This window comes from Phyllobates terribilis, unplaced genomic scaffold (genome assembly GCF_046119375.1).
Source record: "Phyllobates terribilis strain yellow unplaced genomic scaffold, ASM4611937v1 Scaffold_4__5_contigs__length_816908805, whole genome shotgun sequence".
NCBI classification, from domain to species: domain Eukaryota; kingdom Metazoa; phylum Chordata; class Amphibia; order Anura; family Dendrobatidae; genus Phyllobates; species Phyllobates terribilis.
Genome location: NW_027362764.1, coordinates 488,118,537 through 488,137,437, shown reverse-complemented (window position 1 = coordinate 488,137,437; position 18,901 = coordinate 488,118,537).

Below are 18,901 nucleotides of genomic sequence, written 5' to 3'. Positions count from 1 at the left end.
TACATTTTATCTCTAAAGGTGAAATAATTAGAGTTCAATATAAACGACAACCCTTCAAATAAAAAATCCCAATTTCCAATTTTACCAATTTTGAGACATTGTAAGAACATTGTCCACAGGCCCTCAGTTCATAATTGGTAGAAAATCCAGTGACAGTAGCACAGCCAGGAGGGCAGCAGAGGGACCCACTTATAACCACGATGGAGCCCTCCCAGATCCCCGAGGAAGCATGACTTTCAACTGTATTGGTGTCCACAAGATATCGATAGTGATAAAACCTATCATAGAGCAGGGAGTAATAATTCACTCTGGTGCATAACTACTATTTGTAGGACACTCATAAGGTATTACAACTATTCAGGGGCACTCAGAACATTATTACGTGTTATGTGTGCCCTCAGAGGGCACATTTACTTTTTAAGGGGGCTGTCAAGGCATATTAATACTTTCTTGGAGCACTCAAGGGACAATATTACTTGTTAAGGGGCACTCAAGGGGCATTGTTACCTTATAAGGGGCAGTAGGACATTACTACCTTGTAAGAGGCACTCAAGACTTCAGAGCACTTTATCAAACATGTAAAACAATTCAATTGAAATTAATAATAGTTTTTAAACGAGTGTCAAGGAATATTTTTATCAACATCTCTGAGTGGGCCAGAAATTTAGCGAGCCCCTTTTATATGTGTCAGAAAAAAATACAGATGAAATTCCTGGGTTAAAACTTTAATATAATTTTTATACATATATTCTGGTGGAAAAATGGTCATGGTGCAAGTGATGTGATGGTGGATCAATGATTTACGTCAGCATTTTGCATCCAGTGCTTAAAAATATATACAAAGATAGACTTTAATACTCTTACTGCTTAATGGGAGCCTCCTGTCAGCCGGTGTTCACATATGAGCGTAGTGATATAGCTCTAGAAGCAATTGTCCCACATTAAATTAGAATAAATTATACTTGGACTGCTTTTTCCAAATTCATTGACACACAATCAGTACACTTTAATACTGATTTGTATTTTGATTTTATGCTTGATTTCTTATAACTGACCCATCAGATCTTTACAAAAATTGTGTAATTTTTTTTTATTGGAGGGCAAGTGACCATATTTAAAAACGCACTGACAAGTTTCCTTAAAATATCTAGCATTCTTACAAAATGTAGATTTGACAGGTAAATTAAATTAGAAACATATTAATTTTATTTGCATCACCAACCAAAATGCATTATTATCAATTCATGTTTTGTCCTACATTGATAAAACACCTATCTCATTATTTTTAATTGTCTTTATTTCTGTTGTACATTGTTGACACGTGATTATTTCAACCCAGGTGAAAGCATGGACATGTTAATACAGAATATATATATATTTGTTAATCACAAACATCACTTCCTCATCATAAAAACTAGGGCCTGAGTAATAGAAATGTACCGAATCACCTGCAATTATGAGGACTGCATTTACACAATTATTTACAGTGCTGTAAATTACTACTTGTTTAGAATGAACAAACAGAACAAAAGGATTGATGAGGGTATATTATACTGATTTACTGATTAGGTCGACATGGTAGATTTTGTTAATTCCACAGTCTGCTCGTGCAGAGTTGCATTCGTACTATGCATTTTTTATTTATTTTTTTAATATATTTTTTGATGTGTAGTGAAAAATACCATCTACCACATGAGAGATCAAGAAGCAGATAGACTACTGGACAAATAGTCAATATATGGTGATGCAGAAAAAGTGAAAGATTCTAGCTTCTTAAAAGTAAAAAAAACATTTATTTATACAAAATTAAAAAAACTGAATGCATGAATCCATGGTGTGATCATGAGCAACGCGTTTCAAATGCTCTCCGGCGTTCTTTCTAAAAGCTGCAGCGTTTGAATGCTGGAGCTGGAATCTTTCACTTTTTCTGGATTATATATGTGAATTCACACATTTTCCCTGCTACTGCACGCCGTTCAGGTGAGCTGGTTACACTTTCTTTTTGACCAATATAGGTGATTCCTCTACCTATGATGAAATGCAAAATAAGCCATTCAAAGTTACAACAGATTTGATCATTTCTGTGTCTCTTCGCTGTCTTTTTAAAATTGTTTAAATGGCTATGTAGCATAAGGGGTAATCTTAAAGTTGCCATTTTATTCGTATGGTTGCTTTGATTTGCCACTCAAGTCAAAATCAGACGTGTCTCCAAAATTTTTTTGCGGATATTCAGTGCACAAAAAAACAAAGTAATTTCACATAGTATATTTTAGTTGTAAATACACACATTAAAAAAGGGACAGAAAACTTGAGAAGCCAAGGTAAGCTTGTAACTCTCATGAAGCCAATTTTTAAATGTTAACATTGCCAATTAATAACTTTGTTAATACAATGTTGTTAACATAACAGACTTGCTTTTTTATTAAACCAACCTTTATTAGCTTTCAGTTTACAGTTAGAAATGGACCCGATTATTTACCTGTGTACTTTTTTGGTGGCTTCATCAAACATTTCACTGATTATTATTTCATTCTTCAGATGCCTCAAAACATATAATTAAACATTTAATTAATTTTATGCACTCACATACAGACACAGTTGGGCTCAGTAGTATTTGAACAGTGGGATAGTTCTCACAATTTGGCCTCTGTATACCAGGGCAGTGGATTTGAAACAAAGCCATGAAGATATTCTAAAAGTGTAGACTTCAGTTATAATTGAAATAGTTTTACAAAATATTGCAACAACTCTTTAGAAACTTTGGTCATTTTTTAAATAGTTCCTCTATTTTAACAGGCTTAAAAATAATTGACAGTCAATTGATAAGCAGTTTCTTTGTCTAGTGTAGTCAGTTTCTTATTATTTATTCTAAACTAAATACATAAAGATTCTGGAGTTAATTCCAAATGTTGACTTTTCATTTGGGCAATTATTCATGGGAACTCTTTATATACAATCCATAGAGGTGTCAATACCAGTGAAGGAAGCCATTGTTAGGTTAGAAAAAGGATACCAACCCTATCAAAGAGATGACAAAAATAGAAGTGGATATCCTGTTTTTATTTCAGGAGTGCATCACTCTGCTGCCTCCTGACTTCTGCCTTGCCAGAGGGGCCGTGTGCTCCTGATGACTGACAGTTCAAACCTGAGCTTTACATTCTCTGATGAAATAGGCAAAGAAATCTTTGCTTCTGCAACAACAGAGGAGCACATGAGCACTGCAGATGTCTGGATCTATTGATTTGGATAGCTTCAGAGCAGCACTTTCAAGCTCTATAGCAAAGAGCTTGTATGTTCTACACTCCTTGCGTAGTAGTCCAGCCATTGTTGACTCTTGAGGATGGAGAGAATTTTTAATAAGATGTAAATTACAAATTTGCTTGTTTTTACAAGCACTTTGCCATTTACCCATTTAATAACATGTAACAAGAGTGGCTAAATCATCACACTTTACTTCTAATATGAATAAGCAGCTTAAATAGCTTTTTGTGTAAATACAGTTGTGCTCCAAAGTTTAACCGGTTCCCGACCGCCCACTGTAGATAAACGTCGGCGCTTGCCGGGCTCTGTGCAGTGCCGACGTTTAAAAACGGTGGGTGGTCTCGCAGTGCTCAGGACCCCTAGGGTCCTGCAAGCACTGCGATTCCGGTGCAGAGCATTAGCTCTGACAGGGTACATCATCGGGACCTGATTAGATCAGGTCCTAGTGATGTTAACCCTTTGCTGTCTTCTATATGCTGTGATCTATAGTGATCACGGCATATAGGAGACAGCAGGAAGAGAGGGGGTCATCTTACTTACCTCCGAAGACCTCCGTTTCGTTTGAGGACCTGGGGTTGCTATGGCAGCTGGAGGTCACATGACCGCCTCCAGCTCTGCCATATATGGTGTCCTTCCTGTCTGACTTCAGCCTGTATGTAGCTGAAGTCAGACAGGAGACTGACTGAAACAGTGAAGATCTCATATAATGTAATATATGTGTATTACATTACATGAGATCAGTGATCAGAAAAATAAAAATTAATGTCCCATACAGGGACTAAGTAAAAATGTAAAAAAAAGTAAAAAAAAAGTTTTTAAACTATTAAAAAAAAAAAATCACAAAATAAATAAAAATAAATAAATAAAATATTAAACCAATAAATCCGTAAATTATTACAAAACCAAAAAAAGTACACATATTTGGTATCGCCGCGTCCGAAACAACCCGAGCTATAAAACTGTCACACTAATTAACTCCTTCTGTGCACACCGTAATAAAAATAAATAAAAAACGAAGCAAAAAAAATGCTTTTTCATCATATCGCCAAACAAAAAGTGGAAAAAAATGCGATCAAAAAGCAGAATAGAAATAAAAATGGTACCACTGAAAACGTCATCTTGTTCCGCAAAAAAAAGCCGCCATACAGCTCCATCAGCCTAAAAATAAAAAAGTTATAGCGCTCAGAATAAAGCAATGCAAAAAAAATATTTTTTTTTCTATAAAATTGTTTTATTGTGTAAAAGCGCCAAAACATGAAAAAAATACAGTAAGTGTAGTATCGCTGTAAACGTACTGACCCGAAGAATAACGCTGCCTGATCACTTTTACCACACGCAGAACGGCATAAAAAAAAACTCAAAAAACAATTCCTGAAGTGTTTGTTTTTGTTAACTTTACCTCCCAAAAAACGGAATAGAAAGCGATCAAAAAATGTCACGTGCCCAAAAATGGTTCCAATAAAAATTTCAACTCGTCCCGCAAAAAAGAAGCCATCACATGACTCTATCGGCCGAAATATGGAAAAATTATAGCTCTCAAAATATGGTGATGCAAAAACTAGATTTTGCAAAAAAAGCGTCTTTTAGTGTGTGACAGCTGTCAGTCATAAAAACCCGATATAAATCTGGTATCTCTGTAATCGCACCGACCCGAAGAATAAAGTAATCTAATCAGTTATATCACACTAGGAACGGCATAAAAAATAAATAAAACAAATATTATTCACCTGCTACTGATTTGTTTATTATGTCTCCCAAAGATCCCAGTAAGGCTCTGCTCACATTTATCCTGTGCTCTGCGCTGAGCACTTACACCAGAGTTTCCGTGTAAATCTCTGAAATACGTGATTCAGCCAGAAACCATGATGGAAGATTCCCTGTAATGAGGCAGATATAGGCCACTGTGGATGCCGTCTAGCCTGGGATCCCACGGTGTCATTTGTTTTAGGCGTGCATAAAAGTGCGGTTGGCCACAGTTTTGTGCACTTCTGAAAAAAAGGACACCACTAAACAGAGGCCAGACGGAGTCCAGAGTAACTCTGCTGCCTCATTACAGTGAATGGATCCTGCAGGGGTTTCATCTGAATTACATCACTTGGAAATTTAGATGGAAACCCCGATGTAAGTGCTCAGCCTAGAGCGCCGGATAAATGTTACGTAAAATGTTCCCAATAAAAGCTTCAACTCAGTCCTCAAAAAAAGCTAGTCCCCACTCAGGTCCATCATCTGTTAAAAATATAAGGGACTTCCAAGTTACTGGTAGCAGAAAGGCTCTGGAAAAGCAAAATGGTCCTTGCCCCCCAAAAGAAATTCAGAAAATTTTGTGCTCCCAAATCCAAATGCCTATTCTACAATAATTTGTTCTCCAATTGTCAAATAGCGCTCCTTCCCCCTCAAATCTCACCGTATGGCTAAGTGGTACGATGCAGCCACATATGGGGTATTGACACTTTTAGAAGAAATTGTGTGACACATTTCGGCACCATTTTTACCCATTGCCCTGTGTGAAAATGTAAAATCTGAGGGTAAAACATTTTTTGTGGTAAAAATATAATTATGCTTTTTTCACTGCCCAATGGTATAAATTTAAAAATTAAAAAATGCTCACTACTTCCCTAGATGAATTCCTTGAGAGGTGTAGTTTACAAAATGGGGTCACTTGTGGGGGTTTCTGCTGTTTCGGCATGTCAGCGACTCTTCAAATGTGACATGGTGTCTGCTGCCTATCCCAGCCAACATAGCGCTTCTTTCTCTTCCGAACCCTGCCGTACACCAAATCAGTGGTTTTCCCCCACATATGGGGTATCGGCGTACTCAGGAGAAATTGTACAACAAATTTCATGGTGCAATTTATCCTGTTACCCTTATGATAATGCAAAAATAGGGAATGAAAAACATTTTTTATGGGAAAAATGTGAAAATTTTATTTTTACGGCTCAATATTATAAACTTCTGTGAAGCAGCTGGGGGTGCAAGGTGCTCACCACACATCTAGATAAGTTCCCTAAGGGGTCTAGTTTCCAAAATGGTGGCACTTGTGGGGGGTTTCCGCTGTTTAGGCACATTAGGGGCTCCCCAAATGTGACATGGCGTCCGCTAATTATTCAAACAAATTTTACATTCAAAAAGTCAAATGGCGCTCCTTCCCTTTCAAACCCTGCCATGTGCCCAAACAGTAATTTGCCTCCACATATGGGGTATCGGCGTGTTCAGGAGAAATTGCACAACAAATTTCATGGTGCAATTTATCCTGTTACCCTTATGATAATACAAAATTAGGGAATGGAAAACATTTTTTGAGGGAAAAATGTGAAAATTTTATTTTTACGGCTCAATATTATAAACTTCTGTGAAGCAGCTGGGGGTGCAAGGTGCTCACCACACATCTAGATAAGTTCCCTAAGGGGTCTAGTTTCCAAAATGGTGGCACTTGTGGGGGGTTTCCACTGTTTAGGCACATTAGGGGCTCCCCAAATGTGACATGGCGTCCGCTAATTATTCAAACAAATTTTACATTCAAAAAGTCAAATGGCGCTCCTTCCCTTTCAAACCCTGCCATGTGCCCAAACAGTAATTTGCCTCCACATATGGGGTATCGGCGTGTTCAGGAGAAATTGCACAACAAATTTCATGGTGCAATTTATCCTGTTACCCTTATGATAATACAAAATTAGGGAATGAAAAACATTTTTTGAGAGAAAAACGTGAAAATTTTATTTTTACGGCTCAATATTATAAACTTCTGTGAAGCAGCTCGGGGGGAAAGGTGCTCACCACACATCTAGATAAGTTCCCTAAGGGGTCTAGTTTCCAAAATGGTGGCACTTGTGGGGGGTTTCCACTGTTTAGGCACATTAGGGGCTCCCCAAATGTGACATGGCGTCCGCTAATTATTCAAACAAATTTTACATTCAAAAAGTCAAATGGCGCTCCTTCCCTTTCAAACCCTGCCATGTGCCCAAACAGTAATTTGCCTCCACATATGGGGTATCAGCGTGTTCAGGAGAAATTGCATAACAAATTTCATGGTGCAATTTATCCTATTACCGTTATGATAATGCAAAATTAAGGGATGAAAAACGGTTTTGTGGGAAAAATGTGAAAATTTTATTTTTACAGCTCAATATTATAAACTTCTGTGAAGCACCTTGGGGTTCAAGGTGCTCACCACACATCTAGATAAGTTCCCTAAGGGGTCTAGTTTCCAAAATGGTGTCACTTGTGGGGGGTTTCCACTGTTTAGGCACATCAGGAGCTCTCCAAACGCAACATGGCGTCCGCTAATTATTCAGACAAATTTTACGTTCAAAAAGTCTAATGGCGCTCCTTCCCTTCCGAACCCTGCCGTGCGCCAAAACAGTGGTTTTCCCTCACATATGGGGTATCAGCACGCTCAAGAGAAATTGCACAAAAAAATTTGGGGTCCATTTTTTCATGCTACCCCTGTGAAAATAAAAAAATTGGGTCTAAAGTAACATTTTTGTGAAAAAAGTTAAATGTTAATTTTTTTCTTCCACATTCCAAAAATTCCTGTGAATCACCTGAAGGGTTAATAAAGTTCTTGAATGTGGTTTTGAGCACATTGAGGGGTGAAGTTTTTAGAATGGTGTCACTTTTGGGTATTTTCTGTCATAAAGACCCCTCAAAGTGACTTCAAATGTGATGTGGTCCCTAAAAAAATGGTTTTGTAAATTTTGTTGGAAAAATGAGAAATCGCTGGTCAACTTTTAACCCTTATAGCTCCCTAACAAAAAAAAATTTGGGTTCCAAAATTGTGCTGATGTAAAGTAGACATGTGGGAAATGTTATTTATTAACTATTTTGTGTGACATATCTCTCTGATTTAAGGGCATGAAAATTCAAAGTTTGAAAATTGCAAAATTTTCAAAATTTTCGCCAAATTTCTGATTTTTTCACAAATAAACGCAAGTGATATCGAAGAAATTTTACCACTATCATGAAGTACAATATGTCACAAAAAAACAGTCTCAGAATCAGGGGAATACGTTGAAGCGTTCCAGGGTAATTACTTCATAAACTGGCAGTGGTCAGAATTGAAAAAATTGGCCCGGTCACGAAGGCAAAAACAGGCTCTGGCGCGAAGTGGTTAAATACCACGGCAGAATTTTTCCTTTCTTGGACTTGTTTCAGAGAATATGAATGATAATAAAAAAACTTTTCCTCCACTCATGGTTATTGGTTGGGTGAAGCTATTTATTTTCAAACTACTGTGTTTTCTCTTTTTAAATCTTAATGACAACCAAAAACATCCAAATGACCCTGATCAAAAGTTTCCATACCCCAGTTCTTAATACCGTGTATTGCCCCCTCTAACATCAATGACAGCTTGAAGTCTTTTGTGGTAGTTGTGGATGAGGTTCTTTATTTTCTCAGATGATAAAGCTGCCCATTCTTCTTGGCAAAAAGCCTCCAGTTCCCGTAAATTCCTGGGCTGTCTAGCATGAACTGCGCGCTTGAGATCTCCCCTGAGTGGCTCAATGATATTGAGGTTAGGAGACTTAGATGGCCAGGTTGACTCGGCCTTGTGTTTTGGATTGTTGTCATGTTGGAACATCCAAGTACGTTCCATGCGCAGCTTCCGGGCTTATGAGTGCAAATTTGCCTCCAGTATTTGCTGATAACATGCTGCATTAATCTTTTCTTCAACTTTTACTACGTTTTCTGAGCCTTTGTAGCTCACACATCCCCAAAACATCAGCTATCCACCTCCATGCTTTACTGTAGGAATGGTGTTCCTTTCATCATAGACCTTTTTGACCTCTCTCCAAATGTAACATTTATGGTTGTGGTCAAAAAGTTAAAATTTGGTCTCATCACTCCAAATTACCTTGTTCCAGAAGTTTTGAAGCTTGTCTCTGTGCTGTTTGGCGTATTGTAGGTGAGATACTTTGTGGCATTTGCACAGTAATGGCTTTCTTCTGGTGACTCGACCATGCAGCCCGTTTTTCTTCAACTGCCTCCTTATTGTGCATCTTGAAACAACCACACCGATAGTTTTCAGAGAGCCCTGAATTTCAGCTGATGTTATTTGTTGGTTTTTCTTTGCATCCCGAACAATTTTGCTGGCAGTTGTGGCCAAAATTTTTGTTGGTCTACCTGACCATTGTTTGCTTTTTACAGAGCTCCTGATTTTCCATTTGTTAATCACAGTTTGAATGCTGCTAACGGTCATTATCAATTCCTTGGATATCTTTTGTATCCCTTTCCTGTGTTATACAGTTCAACTACCTTTTCCCGTAGATCTATTGACAATTCTTTTGCTTTCCCCATGACTCACAGTCCAGAAATGTCAGTGGCTGGATGAAAGAGTCTGTCTGGATCCCAGAAACTCACTCAGCTTTTATGCACACACACTGATTACAAGCAAACAGATCACAGGTGAGGATGTTCCTTTTAGTAGCCATTCAAACCCATGTGTGTCAAATTCTGTGCATGTTATCAGGCCAAAATCACCAGGTTATGTGAACTTTTGAACAGGGTCATTTGGATGTTTTGGTTGTCATTATGATTTTAAAAGAGAAAACACAGTAGTTTGACAATAAATGGCTTCACCCAACCAATAACCATGAGCGGAGAAAAGGTTTTTTGTTATCATTCATAATCTCTGAAACAAGGCCATGAAAGGAAAAATTTTGTAAACTTTTGAGCACAATTATACCTTTTTTATTTTAAATGAATTGTTTTTACAAAATTTTGGATGATTTTTTTTTACTTTCATATCAGTATCTGTATAAAGAAAATCATTAAATATTGTTATTATCATTTTAGCCTCCAAGCCTTTTAATAGACACTTCCTGTTCTGTAGTGGTTACTTTTCAGTAGTCATCTCGTTATCATCAACGGCAAGATTACAATGCGTGACATCATATAAATATAAAGATGTCACAGAATCACACTATGCAAAATAGGTCAAGGTCATAGCTTACCTCCTCCACCCTCCTGCGCTATGACCTCTGCACAGAGCATGCCTACAAAACTTTCCTATAGAAGTCAGTGAGGTTGTTCAGTCCATGGCTTCCCATATCCACATGATTGCTATTTAGCATATGTCTAAATACTGTTAATAATAGCTTACGTAAGATGGCTATCTCAATGTTTATTTAGATATTAACTTTAAAGGATACCTTCTCAATGATAGGGTCACATGTCCATTGCTACATTTACTTGTGTATCTTTGAATGCAATCAATATTTTATCTTTTAGAGTTGCTAAGATTTCAACTCTTCTGTGGTTGCTGAAAGAGTGAAGCATATCATCGGTCACCCATCAGTTTAGGCTCACGCCAGAAATTTGAGTGAACTCGTAAATTACTATAGAACCAGTATCACCTTCCTGTAGATACTGAAGTTTAGGTTATTTGGATAGTTTAAGAATTTTTGCCAATTTATAGTCATAATTTGAGCAAATGTTGCATCTCTGTTGCAGAAGACAAAAAAGCTTGGTATAAAATGAATCTTGCTTTTTTCTTTCTACAAAGCTGACAATTTAGTAAATAATTTGTATAGGGTTTCAAACTGAGCAATCTTTAACAAAAATAAAAGCTATGGCTTAATATAACTCATATCAATTTTAAAGCCTTGTGCAAAGCTTCTTTCTAGGCAGTTTTACTTTGTAATCTTGTTCTCTGGCACTATGTAGATAAATTATCTTAAATACTGGCAAATAAATCCTGCAGATATAGGAGCGGTGAGTGTTAAATAGTTTAAGTAATTGATTGGCATGTTTCCCAAACAAATAATAGCATGGTTTTATTGTAAGACTTTCATAAATCCGATGACTTTTCAATGTTGGCTTCTTGGAACAAAATATCTTTTCATTGCAATGGTTAAGATTAAAGCTGCAAAATTGAGTGTCTGTTAAAGGGTATCTGTCAACAGATTCCTTTAATATTTTTTATTTACTTTGTATACAGGAAATACAGAATTCAGATGCAAATAACTTGTATTAAATAAACTCTTTATTCTCTGATGCAGAGTTAGGCAAGTGAGGAGGATTTACAGGATCAAGTGAGCCATAATATATTTTATTTCCTATGGTGAAATACGTCAGTTTATGTAGGAAACACCTTAACTAATTTTTGGTGAGAATTAAAGCATACATGTTCAAATTGATCAATTCATCCCATTATGACTTTAAAAATATGTATAAGCAGCAAATGTCATATCAAGTATGGATGCTAGGGAAGAAGGAATATCTTCAAGTGGAATTGAAGTCTACTCGAATTTTACAATTTTTTTTGTAAGTCGCTTTGACATGGATTCTGCAAAATGGTGGCATTTTTCTAAACCGTACAGGGCTATAAAAAGGTTAAATCATACTCCCTTAGCACTCACCTCTCTGGTCCCACTGCCCCATTCAGTCTTCACCAGATTTTTTTATCACCGCCCCTTGCACATAAATCCCCAGGCCTCACACACTAGGCCAGGACTTTTGGCTCTGATAAGGTCCCGGAGGGTTCTGCGCATGTACGCAATGTCACCGCGCATATCATAATGTCATGATGTCGTGACCTTTCGCACATTGCGCAGAAATTTCACTGACCTTATCAAAGACAGATGTCCCGGCCTACCATGAGAGGGCATGAGGATTCAGCACTCACTGCAGTGATCAGAAAATGTGGACCAGATGGACGACAGTGAGGAGCAGTGGGGCCGGAGAGGTGAGAGCTGATGTGAGCATAAGGATTTTTTTATTTTTTTACATCTTTCATTTATTATGCTCTACATGGGAGAGACCCCAGACCATAATAAGGGACATTGAATTTGTAAACAATAACTTCTCTGTGAATCAAATTTCCTTGGAAAATCTATACGAATAGACAAATTCAAATTTTGCCTGATCCGCTCATCTTTAATGGATATAATTTGTAAATGCTGTGCATCTTCTCCAAAAAGACCACTTTTTTGAGAAGACAACTCTTTAACAAATTGCTCTTACACAGATTTTCCAGTATCTTATGTATATACAGTATACTGTTCCAAAAAATAGAGAGGATATCTCAAAGGGTGAATGGTATTTTCATTGTATACTCCCATCTTACATGACATTTCAACTCTAGAATGTTGAGAAAGAGTCTATAAGCCAAAAGGATGTGCAAGATTACAGCATGATTTTAGAATCAAAATGGGATGCCCAAGTGAAATGTACTCATTGCATGAGTGTGGGATGCTGTTAAATTACACAATAAATCACTCACCTTCTTTCACCCTTATGAATCCACCGCATGCTATCCTATTGTCTTCCACAGGAAGGCTGTGCCTTGTGATAAGCTGCCTCCAGCAGGTACTTGAACAATGTGTCATCTATCAAAACTATCCAAAGATGCAGAATTCAAGTCACTTGACCACTGCAGCCCAACACAAGCTGCAGAAGTCCTATGGCTGATTGAATAGCAGCTTACATTGGATTCAAAAGGGTGATGGCAGGTATGATTCATTCTATTAATTTTACAGTATCCCACCTTTTACCTGGACCACCTTTAAGAAGTTTCAAGAAGTTTCTTGTCAATTTTACAAGCAATGAATATCTTATTTTCTAGTTTATTTTTTATTTTGCATTGCTGTTTCAATTTAGTTCTGTCATGCCTTTTGTATCTGCCCAAATTTACTTTTTGAGCAAATGGTTAATTGGCAAAATGGGAACCTGTATTGTGAAACAAATGCGAGACCAATTTCTCCCATGTGAATTCAGCATTTTAATGGGTAGCAAATTTGATCTTATTTTAAAGCACCACTCCAGCGTTTTTTTAGAGCGCTAAAGTGGTGCTTCAATCTAAGTTATTATTAGTATTATTATTATTTATTATTATTATAGTGCCATTTATTCCATGGCACTTTACATGTGAAGAAGGAGTATACATACAAGAACAATTACAATAATATTGAACAAAACGTGATGGCGACTGGTACAGGAGGAGCGAGGACCCTGCCCGTGAGGGCTCACAGTCTACAAGAACTCTGCCCCTACTCTCATACTTACCCATCAATATCTTCACCTTCTATCGCCGGCACGCCCATCTGTCTCCAGCAGTTTGTGACCTACCGGATCGCTCCAGTGCCTGCTGGACAAGCCTCAGGTCACTTTTCAATGCAAGTCTATGAGTGCCTCATTCTGGCTCTCATAGACTTACATTGAGCGCTTGTGACTGTTATTTCAGATTTCCAGCCAGTAAGAAGTTGCAATAATAAGATGGGGCTGCTGGAACGGAGTGGCATAGCTAAAAGATGAAGACGTTAGCAGGTAAGTATGAGAGTAGGGTCAGGGACCTTAGATTTGAAGCACCACTCCAGTGCTTAAAAAGAAAGTGCTAGAGTGGTGCTTTTAAGTGACTCCTCATAAAACCACTGTGCTTAAAGGGAATTCGTTATCAAGTTTTTGCTTTGTGATCTGACAGCACCATGATGTAGAGGAAGAGACTCTGATTTAAGCGATGTGTCATTTAATAGGCTGTGTTTTGCTGTTTCAATGTAATCAGTGTTTTCTATGCAGAAAATGATCTCTAGAGGACTAAGTGTCTCCTGCCTCTTGGTACAACCACACCCTCATCACTGATTAGAATATTTATTAATAATAATACTTTTATTTCTATAGTGCCAACATATTCTGCAGCACCAACCAGTATGTGTAGGGACACAGAGGGCTATTAAGTGCATGTAGGGTGTGTGAACAGATGATAAGAGGGTCCTGGTTTTGAGGAAAATTGTGTATGGGCAAAACAGGGATAGTTAGATAAGTTTGTTGAGGTGATAGGCCAGTCTAAAGAAATGCGTTTTTAGGGCACGCTTAAAACTGTGGGTATTGGGGATTAATCAAAGTGTCCTGGGTAATACATTCCAAAGAATTGGTGCAGCTCGCGAGAAGTCTTGGAGACGGGAATGGGAGGTTTGAATTATTGAGGATGTTAATCTTAGGTCATATACATATATTTTTATATCCATGCAAAAATGGAGGCAGCACACGGAGTAGAATAAAGTGATAAGGTTTAATAGCCCATATGGCAAGGTTTCGGTCCAAAATTGTGGCCCTTTCTCAAGCATAGGTAAGGTGCAAGTGCAGAGTATTTAAGGCGATCTAATTACAATGGCAATCAGCAGCAATTACATGAAAAGTGCATAATATACATAATCTTTCAGATAAATAATATTACAAGGCATAATGGTGCATGATCAGTGTAAAGTGACATAGTGCAAAAATGTAATGTAAACAGGCTTATAGCCATAACACTCATATAATACATAATTGATCATATGCAGCAGCTGTGTATACAAAAGTGTATACATGGCTCACCCCAATTATCATTTGCATATAGCGCCAAAATCTCGGCGTCCCTGTAGTTAATACCATGCATGTCAGAATAGGAGGTAAGGACTTCTGCATCTGTGCACTAGAAGACCAGGTATACCGACGCCATCTTGGAAAAGGGCATATCGCCCACAACATCTGTAACATGGTGATCACATTTTCGCACCATAGAGCATCATGGGCATCACATGATCTAGAGGCACAAAGTAGTATAAAGAGCACTGCCCACCAAATTGGAGAAGGGAAACTTGCCCAACTTTCATATGATATCAAAGATATTACAAATAGGAGGACTGTATCCAAATAATAATAAATAAAGCATTAAAGCAAATATCCTGTGATTTAAAATAAGACATAGACCCAAGTAGCATGGGAACGCCCTCCATATGCTCGAGTAAGCAACCCAGGGGCCAAAGGTAAAGGGGAGATATGAACCTATGTGGAACACATCTCTACCCTAGAACCATACAAGGGTTAGCATGTCATAAATAGAACTATATAATAGTGTTGAGCCACCCCCGTAGTGTTCGAGTTCGGTTCGGTTCGTCGAACACCCGTGTGTTCGCCGAACTGTTCGTCGAACTGTTCGTCGAACACCTTCGAACACCGTTAAAACCAATGGCAGGCAAACAAAAACACATAGAAACACATAGAAAACACCTTCAAAGGTGTCCAAAAGCTGACAAACTGCTCAGAAGACACAACTAACACATGGAAAAGTGACAAGTACATATAGTCATGCGAAAAGAAAAGAGGTGGAGGAGTAAAAGGAGGGGGAGACACAAATATAGGCATGTCATGCCCTTCTAAAATCCAAAAAGTGAGAAGTCGACACGTTCAGTCCGCTCCTGCCCGTGCCACCTCCGTGTCGCCGGGTTTGTGCCAGAGCCGCGGTGAACCCTGACGGCCAGCCCCCCTCTCCCAATACTGGTGCCTGTCCGCTGGTGGGTCGAGCGAGCCCCCCTGTGGTGGAGGCAGCTCTAAGCTTTTTAATTTAAATTGTCTCTCTAATTTGAATGAATACACTTTAAATCCATTTACAAGGATCTATTGGAGGGCAAGTCTCATGCCAGCAGCCGCGTAATTCCAGCTCCAGTAGCGTCCACTAAAGCTGCTGCAGTTAAAAAGCTTTTATAAGGATCGAGCTCGGCTGTCCACCGCAAGGCATCCTACTGCCAGTCCCAGCCCCTATGCCTTGGGGTGCCTCCTGATGCTCTTCACTGAGTATCCCGTGGTCCCGAAGCATTTCCTTTGAAAAAATTAAGTGTCCAAACTACAGGTGGTGTAGCTTGCTTAACAGCCGGGATAATCCGCTGACTAGCAGACCCTGCTACTAGGCACAAAGTATTTCCTGGGCTAGATGCAGTTAAAAATTTGTAATTAGATACTCTCGTTGGATGCTGAGAAAGCATTCCATAGAGTCTCCTGGCACGCCATATATGATTCTCTTAAAAAGCTTGGGGTAGGGGTCTAGGGGACCCTTTTATAGCCAAAATCATGGCCCTGTATCACAATACGTCACCTAGGCTGAAGATAAATGGAACTGTAGCACCCTGAGGGCTCGGTTGCTACAGAGGTATTGCACCTCACCCAGAGGTGTGATATCTCACTCTCAGGTAAGGATGGAGTGTGGATCAGGACCCGACACCTGCATGCATTACACCACATTGCCGTGGGGCAGGGCGACCAATATGCCTCTGAGATGGGCACGACAGTCCCTGTCCCTGGCTGGAGTGGGGGGAGGGAACACTGAGGAAGGGGAACCCTGTAGTGCAGGAGCAGGGAGGAAGCAGTTCCTGGGTGCATTGAGAAGGGAGTATAAAAGGTGGGCACCATCTTAGTTCAGTGCAGAGAAGTCTGAGCAGAAGTGGCAGGGAGCAGGGGCTCTGCATGAGCTCTGCTCCGGAGGTGGGCCTAGTAACAGAGGCCCAGGCCTGGAAGAGGGAGAAGGAAGGAAGAGGAGCGGAGAAGGCTCCAGGAATGAGGAATGAAGGGATCCCAGGGGTGCGGACGGGCGAGTCGCCACCGCACGCCCGAATCCACCTGCGTGGAGGGGTCAGGCCAAAGGGGGAGACCGGTCCCCGAAACAAGTGGAGGCAGGAAACAACCCTCAGCTAGGAACCGGAGGCTCTGACATTTTATGTGGCGCAGCCCCTCGCTACACCCGCTAGGAAGGCACCACATAGGGTCAGGGAAACTGGCGCCAAGTTTACCAAGAGGAGGCCCGAGGCAGCCGGACAGAAGGGTTGGTAAGAAAGGCCAGACAAAGGACACACAAAGGGGGTCCTGTGAAGCGCTCCAAAGTTATCTGGGAGCTGTCTGAGCCCCTCACCTGGTGAGCAAAGTGCGACGTGGGCAGCCGTTACCTGCAGACGTGGTCTAGATAATAAGAACTGTGAGTAAAGGCCCTGGACTGCATCACTGACTCCGTGTCGTTACTGCTGCTGCACCATCATCCCCATCCTCCGCATACACTGCCCTGAGGCTATACTCCTCCCGTAGGGAGTTATGCTACGCTCTGCTGCACCCACAACACCAGCCTCAGCGGTCTGCCCTGCAGCGGCGGTTCACTCTGACCGCAATCCACGGGTGGCGTAGTCGGACATTTAAACATCAAAACCACATAAATAGTTCCGCCACTGGTTTGACCACCCTGAGCCACGGAACCGGGTCGCCGCCACGAAGACTACAACCACCAGCATCCACCAAAAAGGGTCCGGCTCCGGGTGTCCCAAGGCCCAGGGGGTGCATCAGAACATTTTCATCACCTTTCACAATCACCAATGGGACAAGGCAGGGATGTCCTCTGTCCCCTCTCTTATACATCCTAGTGACGGAGCACCTGCTCTCATCAATTCGCCATAAACCCAATATTAGGTGGATTGAGGTGGGAGGCACCGAGTACAAGTGCTCTCTATTTGCTGATGATGTCCTAGTATATATCACTCAATCACATATATCCATCCATGCTGTTATGGCTGAAATAGATCACTTTGTTACATGGTCAAATTTTAAAATCAATGCAGCGAAGTCTGAGGCCCTCGATGTCTCCCTCCCAAAATCCATATAGGATACCATCCAGTCCAACTTTCCCTTTGCCTGGCCCTCACAGGGTATCAAATACTTAGGAATTCCTATTCATAGAGACCTCTCCCATCTATGTTATCTTAATTTTGGGCCCTTTATTGAACAACTCCATACAGACCACGGTTGGCAAGTTAGAACTGTAAGATTCACTACGTGAACCACTGGTGTTTTGTGGAAAAGCACATGTACACTGTGTTCCAAATTATTATGCAAAAAGTGTTTAGGAGTGATAAGGGAAGAATTTGTTTGTTTGTCAGTTAAACTCATTGATGGTGATGTGTGTCAGGGCTCTTTATATCACTGTAAGCAATTGCAGACACCTGTGCTAATTAGTTTGGCAGGTGTGTCCAATGAAAGGCAAGACTACTTAAGAAGGCTGTCTCACATTATTAAGCAGCCTACATTTTCTGCCAAAATGGGAAAGAAAAAGGATGTGTCGACTGCTGAGAAGCAACAAATTGTGGAGTGTTTAGGTCAAGGCATGACTACAATCAACATTGTGCGATGATCAGGATGAAGTGTCTTGGCAATCAAGAAGTATGTAGCTGATTCACGGTACACACGTGTGCGTGCTGATAAGGGCAAATTAAGGACTCTTTCCTACAGGCAATTACGTCAGGTTAAAAGAGCAGCGGCAAAAAAGCCTTGTCATAGCAGCAGACAAGTTTTTGAAGCTGCTGGTGCCTCCAACGTCCCCCGATCAACAAGATGCAGGGTCCTTCAGAGGTTTGCAGCTGTGCATACGCCATCCTGTCGACCTCCTCTATCCACTTCACACAAGCAGAAACGGCTCCAGTGGGCTAAACATTACATGAAGACTGATTTCAAAACTGTTTTGTTCACGGATGAGTGCCGTGCAGCGCTCGATGGTCCAGATGGATGGAGTGGAGGATGGCTGGTTGATGGACACCCCACGCAAACACGGCTACAGCGCCAACAAGGAGGAGGTGGAGTAATGTTTTGGGCTGGAATCATGGGGAGAGAGATTGTCGGCCCCTTTAGGATCCCTGAAGGCGCTAAAGATGAACTCCATAATGTATGTGGATTTTCTCAAACAGCACTTCCTGCCATGGTTCAAGAAGAAGAACCGTGTATTTCACAGCAAGATCATTTTTTTGCATGATAATGCACCATCTCATGCTGCACATAAAACATCTGCATCTCTGGCTGATATGGGCATAAAAGGGGACAAACTTATGGTGTGACCCCCATGCTCCCCTGACCTCTACCC